The sequence below is a fragment of the Triticum dicoccoides genome, chromosome 7B (genome assembly GCF_002162155.2).
Source record: "Triticum dicoccoides isolate Atlit2015 ecotype Zavitan chromosome 7B, WEW_v2.0, whole genome shotgun sequence".
NCBI classification, from domain to species: domain Eukaryota; kingdom Viridiplantae; phylum Streptophyta; class Magnoliopsida; order Poales; family Poaceae; genus Triticum; species Triticum dicoccoides.
Genome location: NC_041393.1, coordinates 591295481 through 591313346, shown reverse-complemented (window position 1 = coordinate 591313346; position 17866 = coordinate 591295481).

The following is a 17866-nucleotide window of genomic DNA, read 5'->3' as shown; positions in this document are numbered from 1 at the left end:
TCAGGAAACCAGGAGGAAGCAAAATAAATTATATATATATATATATATATATATATATATATATATATATATAATAAGGAGGCACTTGCGTACGTGAGGCTATGGTCCTGGTGGGTCCCCATTGTCATCCTCTCCAAGTAAGGTCATCTCCTCGCCCGCGCATGCTTTCCGCCCGAAACAGTCAGCGCTGCCCGCCCCGCTTCCCGGTGAAGGCGATTGCTCCGCCTTCAAACAACACAAGTTCCGTCCGTCCGTCCATCTGCCACTCACATTAATGATACACGGTTGTCGAAGCGGCTACTCCGGCGCCACACGCCCGTCCCTCCGCCGCCCACCATTGCTATATAAACTGCTGCGCCGACCATAGCCGCAGTCATCCGCATCTGTTCCCTTTCTCCTGTCCACATCACTACTGCCCACCATGGCTTCCGCGCGCTCCAGCGCTCTTCGGGACGGGCGAACGATGGACCACAAGGAGATGGCAGCCATTGCTGCCGACCGGCTGGCCGGCAGGCAGCTGGAGGACGACGACGTCCCAATGGAGAACATGGTAGTCGATGATCTGGCGCCACCCCCATCCTCTGCGCCATCCTCGCCGGTGCATTGCACCATGACCATCGGTGAGGCCCGTACCCAATCTATGGACATGGTGAGGCAGATGCGTGAGGAGCAGTTCCGGGTGGCGCAGGCCGACGCCGCCTACAACCACCATCTCCTCTAGGAGCACCTGCAGGCGGAGGAGCAGATCGCCGCGGAGCGGGCGGAGCAGGAGGCGCTGTTTGACTCGTACCGCTCCGCCCGCAAGGGCCACCTCGAGCGCTGGCGGTACCGCATGCGGGTGGCGGAGGTTGCGGCCGCCTACAAAGAGGCTAGCAAAGATGGCAATGAAGCGGGCGAGGCGCTGTTTGGTGAGACCGAGGACGAGGCAGAGGACAATGCCGGCTCCGATGAGTCCCCGCTCCGCTGGCGTCGATGAGGCCCTGCTCCGCCGAGGCCCCGCGGCGCCAACAACGAGGTAGAGGACACCGCCGGCTCCGCCGAGGCCCCGCCCCGCCAACAACGAGGCAGAGAACATCGCCAGCTCAGCCAAGGCCCCACCCTGCCGGCAACGTGGGGGAGGATTTCCACCGCTCCATCGAGGCGCCGCCTGCCTGCAACGAGACAGAGGACATCGCCGGCTCCGCCGAGGCCCCGTCCCGCTGCCAATGAGGCCGTGCCACACAGAAAATGAGGAAGAGTAGAACATGGTAGGTCGCTGCCGCTCGGGTCCAAGTAAGGCCACCGCCTCTACCCTCCGGTTGATGCCAAGCTAGGCGGGTTGACCATTGACGGCCGGTTAGCTTCTTGGCAGCGATGGAGTCGGAGAGGTGCGCTAGAGAAGAACGCTGCTTCTACTTAACTGCTGGTGCAGTTGGCTGACTGACACGTGGGCCCAACAAGCCACATGTCAGTTACGCAACTGCACCTGGAGTTAAGTCACTGAAGCTTCTGTTCGGCTCAGCGGGACACATGTGGGTAGCTTCGGTTAATTAATTATACCTCCAGCACACCCCTTTTTAGTTGAAGAATGTATGAAATGTAATGAAATCTGACATGTTTATATGAAATCCGACCACGTATGAATGAATTTATTTTGATTAGTTCGAATTCCTGTATCACTAGCACTGGATGAACATGCAAAACAAAACGTACTAGCATTATTCCTAGGTTGATCACCTCGTTTGCAGCAGTTTCACATGTACTCCCTCCGGTCCTTTCTAGTCTGCATACAAGTGTTGTCTGCAGTCAAAGTATCTCTACTTTGACCAATCTTATACAAAAAAGTATGCACTTTCACAATGTGCAAAGTAAAAAGAAACAGAAGGAGTACAAAGAGTTTGAGCAGCTTTTTAGCGTTTCTGTACATTGCAATCAAACACACAGGGCTGGCAATTCATAGAGAACATTCGAAAAAATCGATGATTTTGCATCTCAGCGACTCACATGTCAGAGGCAATATTTACTTCACAACTAAAGAATAAAGAAAAAACAGATCGACGCTGCTGACAGCAAAGGGCGTCCCATTCGAAAATATCAAACACATGTCTTGCTAAAATCAATGAGCAAAATTTGACAAGGTTGTCCCATTCCAAAATATCAAATGCCTACGATTGTGGAATGGGCAGGGTTTGCCATCAGTTCGGACATTGACATGGCACCTCGCGCTAAATAAACCAGTTGTTCTTTTTGTGCAGTTCCACCAAAATCAACCAAATTTGCGCGTAGCTTGTATGATTTCGCCCTTATATGTTGCAACACCTTGAACTTATCGACACCTCCTTTCTTGTGGTGGAAATGAATGATTCGATGTATTCATGAACATTTTGTCCAGTTCCCATTGAAATCAAGCTAAGCACCCCTGTTTGCACAAATACAAAAAAGTGATTAGTATAAAGCAAACTGTACAATGAATTGACAGTTTCAATAGGCACCTACATGGTCCATGTAGAGCACACTTTTAGAAAAATGGAACTCACCAGAAAGAATCCTAGAACAACATTGTACTCGCGCATCACAACAAAAAAAATGGAGATTTGTCAGTCCTTCTGAGCTGAAATTAGTTTGGTCTTGTGAGGAGTAATGTAACCATCGTTCAACTGCTCCTTCTGATGAGAAGATAGACAGGGCTTGTTCATCCTGACATAATCGGAGCTAGTCACTTCATGTACTCCATATTCTTCTTTAGAGGAAGATGATCCTGTTGTGCAAAGACAAGAGGACTACTAAATGCTAGCATCCTTGTTTGCTCAAAAAAAGGAAAGGAAATATTTAAAACAGCAAAGATAAAGCACTTCTCAAGGACAATACCACTTTTTCATGACAGTATCTAAACATTAGCACAACACCAATAGAGATGACAAAGCTCAATCATATGGATGACATCAGTGGGCGAGTACCAACCTTTCTTGTGGTGGCCATGCTATCTACGGTGGTGGCCATGCTTACTATATACTCCTCGATTAGTTTAATGTTTCCAACACTTTCTTGTGCAGTTCCACTAAAATATATGGTATCTTCAAAGAAGATCCCTGTTTGCACAAGTAGAGATAATTATGTATTAAATTAAGAGTGGCATCAAATCAGTGGCAAAACAATTGCTCGTTCCAGCCATAGCAATAAATTAAGATGCAAAACTATATCATTACTTGTGTCATCACAGTTCCAGTGCTTCATTACAGCACCGGGAGTTGATTTTTTTTCCTTCCCCTTGTTCTTCCCCTTCATCACTTGGTTCAATAACAGACAAGCTTCACCTTCAATGTAAGATTTGGCATGTCAATTAGGGAACGCAAGTATAGTACTAAATTTAATTTTATGATGAAAGTGGCAAAATATAGGCCAACAGTTGTGAAATATCCTTATCTTACCTCAATGGGATATTACGGTGCACATACAAATTGGAAGTCTTGTCTCCATTTTTGTAGTTCACTAAAATCAAGCAACATTATCGTACAAGTAGCACAACATATGAAAGCACACTGCAGAATCATGTGAAAGAAGGCTAGTACTGACCTCTCATGATGCGGAATTCAACCAACTCACAAGAAGAAGATCTGAACCAAATTTGCCAACACAGATAGGAAGTAAGATCTCCTCTTGTGTAGTTCCACTAAGATCAAGCAATCAAGCAACATTGTCGGTGTGACATTTTGGTTGAACTGCACAAAACACTCTTAAAACAAAAGTGTTTGCAGTGCAACAAAAGGTCACAATGGCAACGAGGTGAAGTAGATAACCCTGTTTACATAGAGGTGCAAAGGAAACAATTAGTGGTCAATAACGGTGGATGACAAAGAAGCCAACAAAAAGAAGCATATACCTTGTCTAAATGGGAAAGAAAGCAAGACAATAGCATTTCTCAAAGGGTGGCATTGATTAATATTAACATAGAGATTATATTAACAATAAAATTCGTTAAACATGTAAGTTGCTTTTAACTGTGGCATTGCATCAATTTTCCAGCGGCATTATTAGAGGGTGTTTGTTTACAGGGACATTTTGGTGTAGGGACTAAAAAAACTCCGTGTCAGTCCCATATAAACCAAACAGGAGGGACTTTTAGGGACTAAAAGTGGGCATTTGGGACTAAAGAAAGAAGACCCCGAGGGAGTCTTTTTTGGGACTTTTTCCAACAGTTGCCCCTGCCACGCATCACACCTTGTCTCTATTAGTTCATTACTAGGGGTAACATGGTCTTTTTTAGCATGTCATTTAATAACCTCTAGTCCATGTTTAGTCCCTGGAACCAAGCAGGTAGGGACTAGGGATTTTTTAACCAAACAGGGCCTTAGATTAACAACAACTAATGAGTTGCACGGGACAGTGGACGCACCAACACCATGTGGATCTACCGATGTACTGTGGTCATGCACAGTCCGTTGCAACAAAGAACAAACAACCAAGGAGCATATTTGTGTTGGTCCCGGTTTTGTTATCTTTAGACACCTTTCCCTATGTGAGCGCAGCAAATCTAGTCCTGCTCAAACTCTACAGCTTGTTCCTTCCTTTCCTTTTTGAACTAGTACTTTCGCCCCTTCCTTTCCTCTTTGAACGACGTCCTAGATTTTCGCGATACAACTTTCCCCACTACTTTCCCCCATTCCTTTCCTCTTTGAACCACATCCTAGATTCATGCTATACAACTTTCCCCCTTCATTTCCTCTTTGAACCACGTCCTAGATTCATGCTATATACAACTTTTCCCACTACTTTCCCCCACTCCTTTCCTCTTTGAACCACGTCCTAGATTCATGGTATACATGCAACTAGAGCCATGCATGTGGAGTAAGTAAATTATACCTTAAGGTTCTTGGGGCGTGGTTCGGTGGGCGACGGGACGACGATGAAGAAGAAGGGGTCGGAGGCCCTCCCGCGCCGCCGCTTGGTGAAAGTGAACAACTGCGTCGGTAGTGGATTCCCTTCCTCGCCGACGGGGACAGCGTTAATCCTCCTTCCCTTCCCAGTGGACAGATCCTGCCGGCTCTTTGAGCAGCAGTGAGGGGAGAGAGAGGCCAACGAAATCTTGTTTAGATCTGGAGAGGGCGAGAGAGTGTGAAGAGAGCAACTACAAGAGCTGAGGCTCCAGCGTGTATATATATACTGGAGATAGAGTGTGAAGCCTGCAAACCCTAGAAAACAAGTGCCGAGGCTGCAGCTTATACGTGATGAGGTGATTATACAGTCACTACGAGATCGTATAGCCCCGTATCCATCCATTTTGACCAGTCAAAGAATCCTCCTGACACAAATTATGCTCAACTGTAGTTATCGAACCCGAGACCTCAAGTTTGATGAGCGAACAGGCTAACCAGCTACACAACCCTCCCGTTATGTTCAACGAGAGGAAAATAACCTTTTATACATTCCTGCATTCGTGTGACAAGCATGCCGTGTTTTTTTGTGTGTGTGGGAGTCATTGGGATTTCAGTCATAATCATGTCATGTGGCTTTGGTGGTAAGACTATCCATAGTGGTGCAGAAATAATGCAGCCTTAGTCACCTTACCTCTCTCCACGTAGTACGTTGGGTCCCACCAGTCAGAGGGTGAAACAAACAAATTAATAAGAAAAATTAAAAGCGCCAGTGGTGTATCTTACCTCACACATCTCGCTACTGCTCGGGAACACTGTCCAATTGATCCCTCTGTTCGCTCACGTACTATTTTAAGTGAATCCTTATTATAACATGCACACAAATTTTGGGCACTTGTGTTTGACTTAAGTCAGTGTGCCACCGTATCTCGTATACTTACAACTCCCTCTGTCTAGGTGTAATAAGTCACGTTAGAAGGTGTAATGGGACCATGGTGCGTTGTGTGTGTGTGTGTGTGTGTGTGTTTAACAACATGTGTGTGTTAGAGATTGCGACAGATCGACCTACTCCTACAGAGAGATGGTGTGTAGTGTACGATTTTAGCCACGAGAGTCGGTGCATCCTCTCGTTTCCAGGCGTGTCTGGTAGGGACATGCGGACAGCTGCCACGCCCGCTCCTGACAAGCCTGGCCCACACAAAGCCCCTCAATTGCTCGCGCGCGCTTCCCGCTCGAAACGGTCAGCGCCGCTCCAAAGAATCGGTATCGCATTCATGCCCGGGCAGAGCGAACGCGACCGCTCACTGGCGCAAGAGTGATGGTTGCTTCGTCCGTCCAACTTACTGCTGGGTCTATGTGATTTGACGGCTCATTGGTCTTTATTACTGAGGTGGTATGACTGCTGGATGTCCCACGCTTTCGGCGAAAGGAGGTACTACAACTAGATTACAATTTTCTCGATTCTTACAGCGGAGGAGTGCAAGAGCAGTGAAAACACGCAGGCTCAGTGATTATATGGCCCACCTCAAACTATTACCGTGCGACACCTAACTCTTTACATAGTACTCCCTCCGTTCCTAAATATTACTAGATGAGTCCCCGCGTGTTGCCGCGGAACAGCCGTATATCTCTCTGTGCAAAATTATCAATTTCATAGAACTTAAAAAACTCTATAACCGCATGACAAATGTGGTAGCCAAACTAAATAAACTCCCATCATCATTTAGATCATCCCACGTGTCGGGGATATACCCCGTGGTATGACCCGGCCGGAAGTATGACCCAGCCGGACTTGGCGCTTCACCGATGACCCGCCGAAGGACTGGCGACTCTATGGTCTGGCAGCTCACTGGTCAGACGACTCACGGAGGACCCCGACGGCGGGTCACATAGAAGACTAGGCCTAAGGCCCAGTAGGCCAGCTCATATTATGGTGGGCCGGCTTAAGACAGAAGGCATGATGAATATTTTCTTTACGAGGAAGCAAGACCCGTACTTGTATCCGACTTGTAATAGAGAATAAGTTAGTTCTAATCCTAATAGGACTCTACATGTAAGCCGCCCCTTCAACTTATATAAGGAGGGGCAGGGCTCCCAAAAGAGGGACAAGCAACAAGAAACAATATCCCGGGCTAGACACAAGGAGGAGAGCCGGCTTACGGCGACTCCCTCATGATCATAATGAGACCTAGCCACAAACAGCATGTAGGGTTATTACTGGATGATGTTTCCCGGGGCCCGAAGCTGTCTAAATCCTTGTCTTGTGTGTTGCGTCTCTCGATTCCGCTCAACCCCTTCAAGTTACCACATAGATGCGTTGGCCTCGCGACTAAGTCCTTACATTAGGACATCTGCCGTGACAATTCCACGACAGCTGGCGCCCACCGTGGGGCGGCGCACGGTGGTGTTGAGTTTTTGGAGGGATTTTTTCAGGGATCAAGAAGCTCGCGGTGCGCCGGATGAAAAAGAGCTGGCACAGAAGATAACATCATCGGCAAATAGTCAAAGCAACATATACAAGATTTGAGATCAACGGAAATTAGGTTTGCGTTTATGCACCGCCGTCATGATCTGCAGTATACCGAGACCAAAAGAAATTAGCGGTGCGATGTTTGTTTGCTGCTGCGCTAATCCATCAAAGTCGTCGGGTCACCAATGACGTAAACCCTCACGCGTAATCATCAGGACACACTGTTGCCGCTATTTCCACGAGCAAGGAGCTTGAAACGGAAGCCGGCGGCCGGTTGCAAGTTGCTTGATCCGATTTGCTCAAAAAAAAGGGAAAAACCAGCCACGACCCGGAGATGGACCCAGATGTGGACACAGATTCAACTCCACAACGAGTCTGCCTCGCTTTGCCGCTTGGTCTCAGCCGCCTCCGCCGGCCCTCTATGCCTCAAAGCTGGCCCCGAGTTACCACTCCCGCTCACCTGCCACTATAGCCGTGGGCTACCTTTCTGTCCGAGCTACCATAAGCCTCCGCTGCTGCCGTGGCCTCTTCTGCCGTAGCTGGCCCCGAGCCGCCGCCGGAGAGCCGTTTCAAAGCCTCCGGGCCTCCCCACGTCGAGCTGCCGTGGAGAGCCGCATCGTCGAGCCACCTCCGAGCCGCTTCAAGCCACTGCATCACTTCAACCCGGCCTCAGCCACTGTTACAAGTTGTCGGAGTCCTTCGCCGACCCGGTCGCCTGGCCTCCGAATTGCTTTGACCTCGAGTTGCCCTGGCCTCGCCTCCGTCTCGCTCTCATCGTGACTCGCCGCGTCACGCCTCTGCCGTGGCCTCGCCCTGCGCTTCACTACGGGACGCCTTGCTTCACAGGGCCGCTCGTCTCCTTCGCAGATGAGGCTGCAGCCACACCTGAGACCACCGAGGAACAATGACCTGGAAGATGCCAAGGTGGACTCTTCAAAAATGAACGCGACCCGGAAACGGACAGAAGCGGCAGATCTGATCCTCCACCGCGCCACCGGCCCACCTCGTGGCTTCTCCACCGCGAGCTGTGCCTCGGCCGCAACTGCGGTCTCCACCGGCTGGCGTTGCTAACCTGCATCCGTCTCGAGTCGCCTTCGCCACTCGCCTTCGGGGCGCTTGCCTCGCTCCGAGTTACCGTTACTATAACCGGGCTGCTGCTTCCGAGTCGCCTCAGCCGCGGCCATGTTGTCAATTGCTACATCGGTTCTTATGGCCAAACTGCAGGAGCACTGATAATTAATGGCAGCAAAGGATGAGCACATAGGATGCTGTGCAACTATAAAGTGTTCCATGGAGTAATACAAACAAGGAGAAGCATCATAGGATGGAAAAGTCAATTGGACTTAGTAGTAGTTCCACTCAGTGCTCATGTGGCAACCAAAACAGGGAAAGGCAAACCACAAGTCGCCGCTCTGGACTGAGGCCGAGCTACTCACCTCTATACGGTGTTGCAAGTTGCCGAGGATTAAATACTGAGGCCACAAGTTAAAGTTCAAATCGCTAAAGCATTCATTTGTGCTCATTGCTTTATAGAGTAGTACTCTTTGAGTACTGTTTACATAAAAGCCAACTTGACAAGGACACCAAAGGTTCGATGCGCCATTCAAGGGGTAAAACCCACTTAAAAGCTCAATGGATGAGTGGTTATTTGTACGTGAAGGCCACCGCCTGGTCAAATTGCTGTACGGTCACTTCATCCGAAAAGTATATCAGGTGATATCTCTCTGAGTATATTTTATTATTAGTACATATTATTTTTGTCAAAGAACAATTGCTTTGATTTATTTTGATATGCATGATACTTATCCATTACAAAAGGTGGTACTGTATCACGGTTACGGAGCGCGCTAGTGTGAGTTTGCACTAGCGTTCGACTGTGTCACGCTGCTCAATGGAAACGTGCAAGCCGCCGTCCCCACAGTTCGGTCTGCATCAACATACGGCCGACTCTCTCGTCCGCACCGGCTTACAACGCCGCTGCCGGTTCTCTCCATCCGCACTGGCTTACAAATGTCACAGCCGACTCACCCGTCCATACCAGATTACCACACTGCGGCCAGTTCATCCGTGATTGATTTCAGCTTCATCCGGTGATCATCAACTTCATGGCGGATTATTTTCGGCCTAAACACAATCGGGTGATATGCATCTAAAATATATTTTATTAGCACATATTATTTTGTCAAAGAGCAGTTTATCTTTGCCTTGGTCTGCAATATTGTTTGTACAGAACAATTATTCACTGCAAAAGTTATGGTTGTGTCATTGAAGAATAACTCACGCCATCATTATAAGATGCTAGTATCTTACCATGCCATCAAGCTCGATGAATATATGTGCAAGCCGCCCTTGCAGCCCGGACTACTTCAACTCACCGGGACCGTCCCTGCAAATTAACTCGCTCGTCCGCGCCGGCTTACGATGCTGCCGTCGACTCATCTGTCCGAGCTGCCTCTAATATTGTGGTCATCTTTATCGATCGTCTCTCGCGGCCTGGTCTACATCAACACAACGGGCCGCACCCATCTGCATGAGCTGTTTATTGAGTATGAGCAAGTCACTGCTTGGGAAGCCCGGTTTTCTTCCAAAGAATTGAAGGCAAATTATCATATATATTCAGCCGCCATCTGCACTGAATGGTTCAATGGGCAGTCGCATAAGTCACTGCCACTACAGTTTGGTTAAACTTCAAACAACCCGTTGGAAGGATCCATTGGCCGAGTTGCTGACACGGCTCATACGGGATCATTTATAACCCGCCACAGTCACCTCAACCTACTGTGGATTCACATCGCGCTATCAACGCCAATAATATACACCTTCTGCTATGTTCAAATATAGAGAGCTCAAGCCAACTCCTTGAGTCGTCTTGAGACTCGGGGGCTACAATGGTATGACTCGGCAAAATTAACCGGTTTCAATGAATTCAAGAACTCTGGGCCATTGAAGGGAAAAATAACTTGGGCCCCGAAGATTACTGCTAGATTGAGGAAAATTTAAAAAGCCGTCAGAAGATTTCTGGCTCAAAATAAGGACTCTGGTTTAAAATCTGGTTCAAGGGACATCTTTCTCCCACAAAGCACTGAAGCTCTCAAATCCGGTTCAAAATCCGGCTCAAGGTAAATTTGTCCCTCACAAATTTTTGAAGCTTTCAAATCCGGTTTAAAGTTCCGGTTCAAAAAAGAATTAATCTCTCGCAAGTTCGAGTTCTAAGAAAAATTAAAGGTTGCCAAAAAGAACTTGTTGCCATGATGCGCGGTTCAAACATAGGTATCCTGCTTTACGGCTTATCTTATTATGGTCATTTGGGGGCTTCCTGCTCATCGAGCATAGCTGTCGGTACCCTCTTGATCGGTGCAATGCTAATATATGGTCACTTGGGGGCTTCCTGTTCAAACATAGGTCGTATTCGAACCAAAGAGAACATAGCTGTCGAAACCCTTTTGATCGGCACATTGCCAAACTCACTAGGGGGCTTCTTGATCGTATCCGAATCATAGCTTAACCTCTTTTGGGTCTGACGTGGATCGTATTCGAATCAGCATCGTTAAACAACTCTCAAGGTCATTTGGGGGCTTCCTGTTCAAACATAGGTCATATTCGAACCAAAGAGAACATAGCTGTCGGTACCCTCTTGATCGGCAATGCCAAAGCCACTGGGGGCTATATGATCGTATTCGAATCTTAGCTCAACCCCTTTGGAACGGTTTTCTGATCATATACGAATCAGAAGCCTTAAATTTTTAAGTCTTTTTTGTGAACAATTTTGGGTTTGAGTGGAGACCTTTTTTGGATTATATCTCAAATGTATATAAGTGTTTTATGCTTAACCCGACTTGACTTTTGACTATAAGTCGCCAGCTTATGACAATCATCATCTATGTGGAAGCATTGGCTTCTAAAGATTGGGTTATCACCCTTACTGCACAGGTCATGTAAACCGGCAGTACAAATTCAATATCACATGGTTATATGTGAGGTATTATGACCCGCCCTACGGTAAACCGCCAAGGGTTCTTGTGATCTACTTGTGTGCAGGGTAAGACTACATTTGGGTGGTTACCCGCCTTGGCCCTTGACGTTAAGTCGCCAGGGCATATGTTGTTTAAACTCTGTGTAGGATTTGCAGAATTGTGCTTATATAAATGCTTCAGTCCAAGCTCATCACTGAAATTGGTGTCTCAAAAGGGTTATCAGTTATTGATTTTCTCAAGGGCTATAGGCTACTAGGTTACAAATATTCCGGCTTATAATGAATGCGAATTAAGTCGTCATCGGCCAAGAGCCGCCAGGTATTTAAACTCCGGATTTACTTATCAACCGATGAGGTATTCAAATCTTTAATAGCCAAAACTGGCTGGATTTTCATGATGATATTGAATGATTGAGGTTTTCATACCGGATTATATTATTCAAATCTCGAATAGCCAACATGGCTGGATTTCTATTGTGATTATCAATAACCAGTGTTATGATTGAGGTTTTCAAAGTCGCTTTAGCGCAATGGCTATTATTTTTTGGATATGATTTATTCTACAATGGAAGGAATAGTCCCGAGTCGCTACAGGCTTACGACCCGACACTTGGGGGCTATATTATTTAGATTGGGATTATATCAAATATGCAAGTCCCATGTCACTGCCAGCATGCACCATGGCACTTGGGGGCTAATGCAAAGTCATTTTTTGCTCAACTTACTGAAGACCCGACTCATCACATCCTAAATGAGTTGGCCCTTGGGGGCTACCAATTGCTCCTGTCAAAAATTCAAGGTACACAAGCATTAATCCATTATATTGAACGGTCCACTATTCAGTTAGTGGAGTACAAAGCTCTTAACCTTGTGGACGTGGGTTCAAGCCCCATGGTGGAGACTATATTATATGATGTTATTATCAATTATATACAAAGTCCCAGCTCAGTATTATCTTACTAAGCCGGCCCTTGGGGGCTACACATTGTTGTTCAAATTTACATGGTTATATCTACAAAGTCCCCGCTCATTATTGCATAATGACCTGGCCCTTGGCGGCTACACTGGTTGAAATTTTCATGAGCATAAAGCAGTTACAAGTCCCAGGTTTCTGCAAGCATGACAACCCGGCACTTGGGGGCTACATGTGTGTAATATTCAGTTTATATGATTGAGATGAATAAACTGGATTTCTTCAAGGTTGCAACATTTATTGGAGCAAGTCTTAAATCATCACTTTGTTCTGCTCAAGACTTGGGGGCTACAGGTAATATGGATATAAGGGAGAAAATTCTTCAAATTACCAGTTTTAAGCAAATCAGGAGGATCAATTACATAAACCGGTGTCAACAACAATTATGACCCGGCATCGTCTGTTTTATAATCCGGCAGTTTTTGGTAATGATAAACCGGCAAGTTTTACATCTTCAAGCCGGCTGAATATCAGATGAGTATTTGAAGACCAAAATTATTTAACCCGGCGTCTTGGAAGCCGATCAAGTGGATTATTCTTCACAATATTTTTCTGTGAGAAACCAACATCAGCAAATTGAGTATGAAGCTAGCTTATTTGACCCGGATTTTCTAGATGAAGGAAATGACAATTGGACTTAAGGATAATCAGGTGCCGGCGTACAAGAATTTTTAACCCGGAACACAATCTATGAAAGTTGTTCTTGTGTTTGTTTTATAGGATCAGTTTAACGTGGATAAATCCAAATTAAACTGGGGCTAATGTCGGGGATATACCCTGCGGTATGACCCGGCCGGAAGTATGACTCGGCCGTACTTGGCGCTTCACCGATGACCCGCCGAAGGACTGGCGACTCAGGGGTCTGGCGGCTCACTGGTCAGACGACTCACGGAGGACCCCGACGGCGGGTCACATAGAAGACTAGGCCCAAGGCCCAGTAGGCCAGCTCATATTATGGTGGGCCGGCTTAAGACAGAAGGCATGAGGAATATTTCCTTTACGAGGAAGCAAGACCCATACTTGTATCCGACTTGTAATAGAGAATAAGTTAGTTCTAATCCTAATAGGAATCTACATGTAAGCCGCCCCTTCAACTTATATAAGGAGGGGCAGGGCTCCCAAAAGAGGGACAAGCAACAAGAAACAATATCCCGGGCTAGACACAAGGAGGAGAGCCGGCTTACGGCGACTCCCTCATGATCATAATGAGACCTAGCCACAAACAGCATGTAGGGTTATTACCTGATGATGTTTCCCGGAGCCCGGAGCTGTCTAAATCCTCGTCTTCTGTGTTGCATCTCTCGATTCCGCTCAACCCCTTCAAGCTACCACACAGATGCGTTGGCCTCGCGACTAAGTCCTTACATTAGGACATCTGCCGTGACAATTCCACGACACCACGTAAGGAAAAAAGATCAGCCAACTCCTACTGCATAATGGGATTATATTTTTCTTTTTGACATGTTAATGGGACTTAAAAGCTCACTTACATGCATGCTACCGGTGCATGCTTGCAGGCAGACATGTTGATGTCATTTAAAACCCACTGACATGCATGCCACGGTATTTCTGCATGCTCGCATGTGGCTTAGTGCGGAGCCTCTCAACGTCTAGATCAGATGGCTATTATGGACTGATTTAGTTCATCTAACGGCTACATTAATTTTGATGATGTGGCTCAAGGAGAGGATAGAGAATTCCTAGTAGTGGGGGCTAGCTATTACTAGTAGATAAGTCTTTGTTGAGATTCCACTAGGTGAACTACATACGGAACAAAATGAATGAATCTACACTTAAAATGCATCTATATACATCCGCATGTGGTTCATGGTGAAATCTCTACAAAGACTTATATTTAGGAACGGAGGAAGTATTAGAATAGTACGTACTGTAATTTATCAGCGAGATAAATTTGTACAATGCTATGAAGCTTCCAGCTTCTGTTACATGTATCTTGCATCCAAGGTTGCCCGTTGCAACATTTCATCAAATACAAAGGAGACTAACATGCATGCTATTGCATCTCAATGATTGACAGATCATAGCAAATATGTACTCCCTCCATTCCAAAATAAGTGTCTCAACTTTGTGCAAACTCTAGTACAAAGTTGTACTACTACTAAAGTTGACACTTATTTTGGAATAGAGGCAGCTAAAGAAAAAAGCGATCCATGCAGTCCATAGCCCTTGAACCGTGAACCCTGACCAGGCTTCAATTTGCTAGCAACGTTCGAGCTTCCTAATAAATGAAGTTTGCAACATTTTGACCATCAGATCATTTTGTGCAGTTTCACCAAAATCGAGATGAGCATCCCTGTGGCAAAGAAATTGAAGAAGCGTGATTAGAATAAGATTACGGGGACTAGTTGATGAGACATAAACTCATCACAAATACAGTACGTAGAAGCCAATAGAGGTATGTGTGGGGCAAAGAAGTAGAGAAATATCCACAGGGAGTGATGTGGGTAGCTGGAGCAGTGGTGCAGGCCGGCTGTAAAGGGAGTTGTACCTGAGGGACATAGCTCAACCTTGAGGAGGGCGGCGGGAGGCGGCAACTGACCATGTCGGGGCAGTGAGCAAGGGACGAAGGCAACCTCATCGGCTTTGTGAGAGAGAACGGCGGGGACACCTAATCGGGACGTGCCGACAGTGGGTTTTCGCCATCGGTGACGGCCACCGCATCTACACTAAGCATCCACCCCTTCCCCAAGCGGACGTGATCCGCCGGGATGTTAGAGATGTGGCCACAGTCGTTTTGTGCGAGAGAGTGTGAAGAGAGCAACCCCAGCAAGCAACCGTGTAGGCTGGCCTGTCCTGACTATGTATATAGTGGAGCGATTTCCTTTTCTCTCCATATGAACCTATCATATTGCGTACATGCCACTGAAGAAAAAAAAACTTTATTTATAAATGATGCGGCACCTACTACTCATTCTCCTATAACCTTGCGCTTGGCATCTCCAAAATATTAACCTTGCGATTGGCTCTTCGCCTCTTCGGGAAGTCGAGCAATAATGGTAGTGCAGTATATATCATTCTGGCTATATGAGACCGAATTAATTGCTGCACGTCCACCATGTGGGCGAGGGTCGAGGGGCGAGGGAGAGTGCTACATACGGAGCAAAATGAGTGAATCTACACTAATACATCTATATACATCAGTGTTTGGAGTATGTACTAGTAGTTCATATTGAAATCTACTAAAGGACATATATATTCCAAACAATATGATATAATCTCTATAACCAAGGTAGTAGGGACGAGGAGTAAATGGAGGGAGTAGTAATTTTTTCTCCTCGTCCTGCGAGCCACCGCGCGCATGGGCGAGGGAGCGGGCGTAAGGCGGAGCAAGCTTCACCTGATCCTGCGAGCCACCGCGCCCGTGGGCGGGGGAGACGGCGTACTAAGCAAGCTTCTCCTCGTTCTGCGAGTTGACAGGACACATCAAAAGTACTCCAGTGTATAGAGCCTTGCCTCTAAGGTAGCCCCCACATGGTTTACCTCTTTTTTTAATTTAACATAACGTGCCAAGTCGGAATTTGTTTGTTCACCCGTGGTAGACGATCCTCCCTCCACCAAGTGGACAACGAGTACACGTGCCAAATTACCACGTGGGCTGCCTTTTTCGTACAGAAATGAGCTCCACCGTGTACCGACACGGGTGTGGTTGGCAAAGAGATGGGAGTACGTGCTCCGTGCATGCACCTCTTCTCTTCGTGCACGTCCCCCACCTACGTGTGGGTGTGTGAGAGATACAAACCGTGTTCGTGAGTGTTTTTTGTTTTGGGGTGGGGGTGGGGGGTTGATTTCATGAATTATTTGTGGGAATATGTGTCGATGACATCTCAAACAAATTTTTGCATGCAATGTGTGTGAAATGGAGGCATATCCATATCATACATAGAGGGTCGGGTAATCCACGAGAAGAGAGGGAGGGGTCATAGCTATCGATAGAGTCGAAGAGAGGATCAAGTGGGTGGGTGCGAGATCGATGAAGAGAGCCATCGAAATTGTGTGTGTGTGCAAGTCAAAGATATAGGGCGACTGGCCTACCGGAACGTTAGAGGGTACATGTCAAGTTTGTGTGTGGCAGGGAGACATGACTAGAGCGCTCGATGTATCAGTGTGTGTGGGTGGAGGGGGGTGGGGGAGGGGTAGGAAGAGGCCTAACTATATAGGTAGAACGACTCGTATATGTGTTGAGAAGGAGAGACCCAGCTATGTCTTGAGCGAGATCGGTCGACATCCATACATAACTGAAGGACGGGAAATATGATGGGACAGAGAGAGAGAGAGAGAGGAGAGAGAGAGAGGGAGGAAGAGGGGTAGAGTGCTGGATGGGTGATGGAGTTGCTTCTCGGAGATGGTGGAAGAGGCCTACTAGACAAACTGAGGGTGGAACTGTAATGTTATCAATAAGAGTGGGGATGTGTTTCTGTGTGTGCCTGTGCGTGATAGATCTGTCGGGACGCATCCATGGATGATGAAGGGGAACCATGTGTTTGGTAAGAAAACCTAACTAGATCGGTAGATCAATTGTTGTTTGTCGGAGGAAGGGAGAGACACAACTAATGAGGTAGATCGATCGACGCGTGGGTAAAAACAAGTTATAAGGACCTAGCTAGCTATATGTATAGCGAGAGATCAGTCGGTGTACGTCCATTTGTTAGAGGCAAATAAGGCCCAGCGAGACGGAGAGACAGAGAGAATGGAGCTAGGAGGTGGTGCGAGAGGCCCGACTACTAGCTAGATAGGGGAAGGAGTGTGCGGTTGTGAGATTGATGAAAAGAGGGGCGAGAGTTTACACGTGTGTGTGACCGTATGAGAGACATGAGGCAAGGACACATAAAGGAGGAGATTGAAGGTGTGTGTGTATGTTGTAGGCATGCATCGCTGGAGAGGTTTATCGATAGGTGTGTGTCGGAAAGGAGTCATGGAGACTCTGGGAGAACGACCTAAAGAAAAAAATGAATGTGCCCGGTGGATAGAATGCCGAGGGAGGGGGAGGGCAAGGAGGGCGTGTGCATGCACGAGAGAAAGTTCATGGTAGCTACAAAGGTTAGAGGATTGTGTGGGTGTAAGAGACTAACAAAGATCATAATTTGATATGAAAGCGGATTCATATATTTGAATAGGAGATCATAGTGTTTTAAACATTGCATGCATGAATATAGCGGTGATACACGTGTTATGCACATGTTATACCATAATGTGATAAAGCATGGAGTTTGCAACTCATAGCTAAATGCCGAACAATCTAAACCATACTATACATCAAACAATCTCACATTTTATTTGAATTTGTGATAATGTGTGGCGTTTGCAGCGTTTGCAGCTTACAACTAAATATCGAACAATCTAAACAATACTATATATCGAACATTCACACATTTTATTTGAATTTGTGGTAATGTGTGGTGTTTGTAACTCACATCTAAATACTTGTAGGTGTAGGGGGCGGGGCACCATACATAATGTGATAAACACATTATACATATGAGACATGGTTTAGATTATGAAGATCTAGCTAGAGCTAGAAAGGTAATGTGATTTCAAATCAAAATAAAGTGGATTCAAAAAATGGAGTTCGAGTTCATATA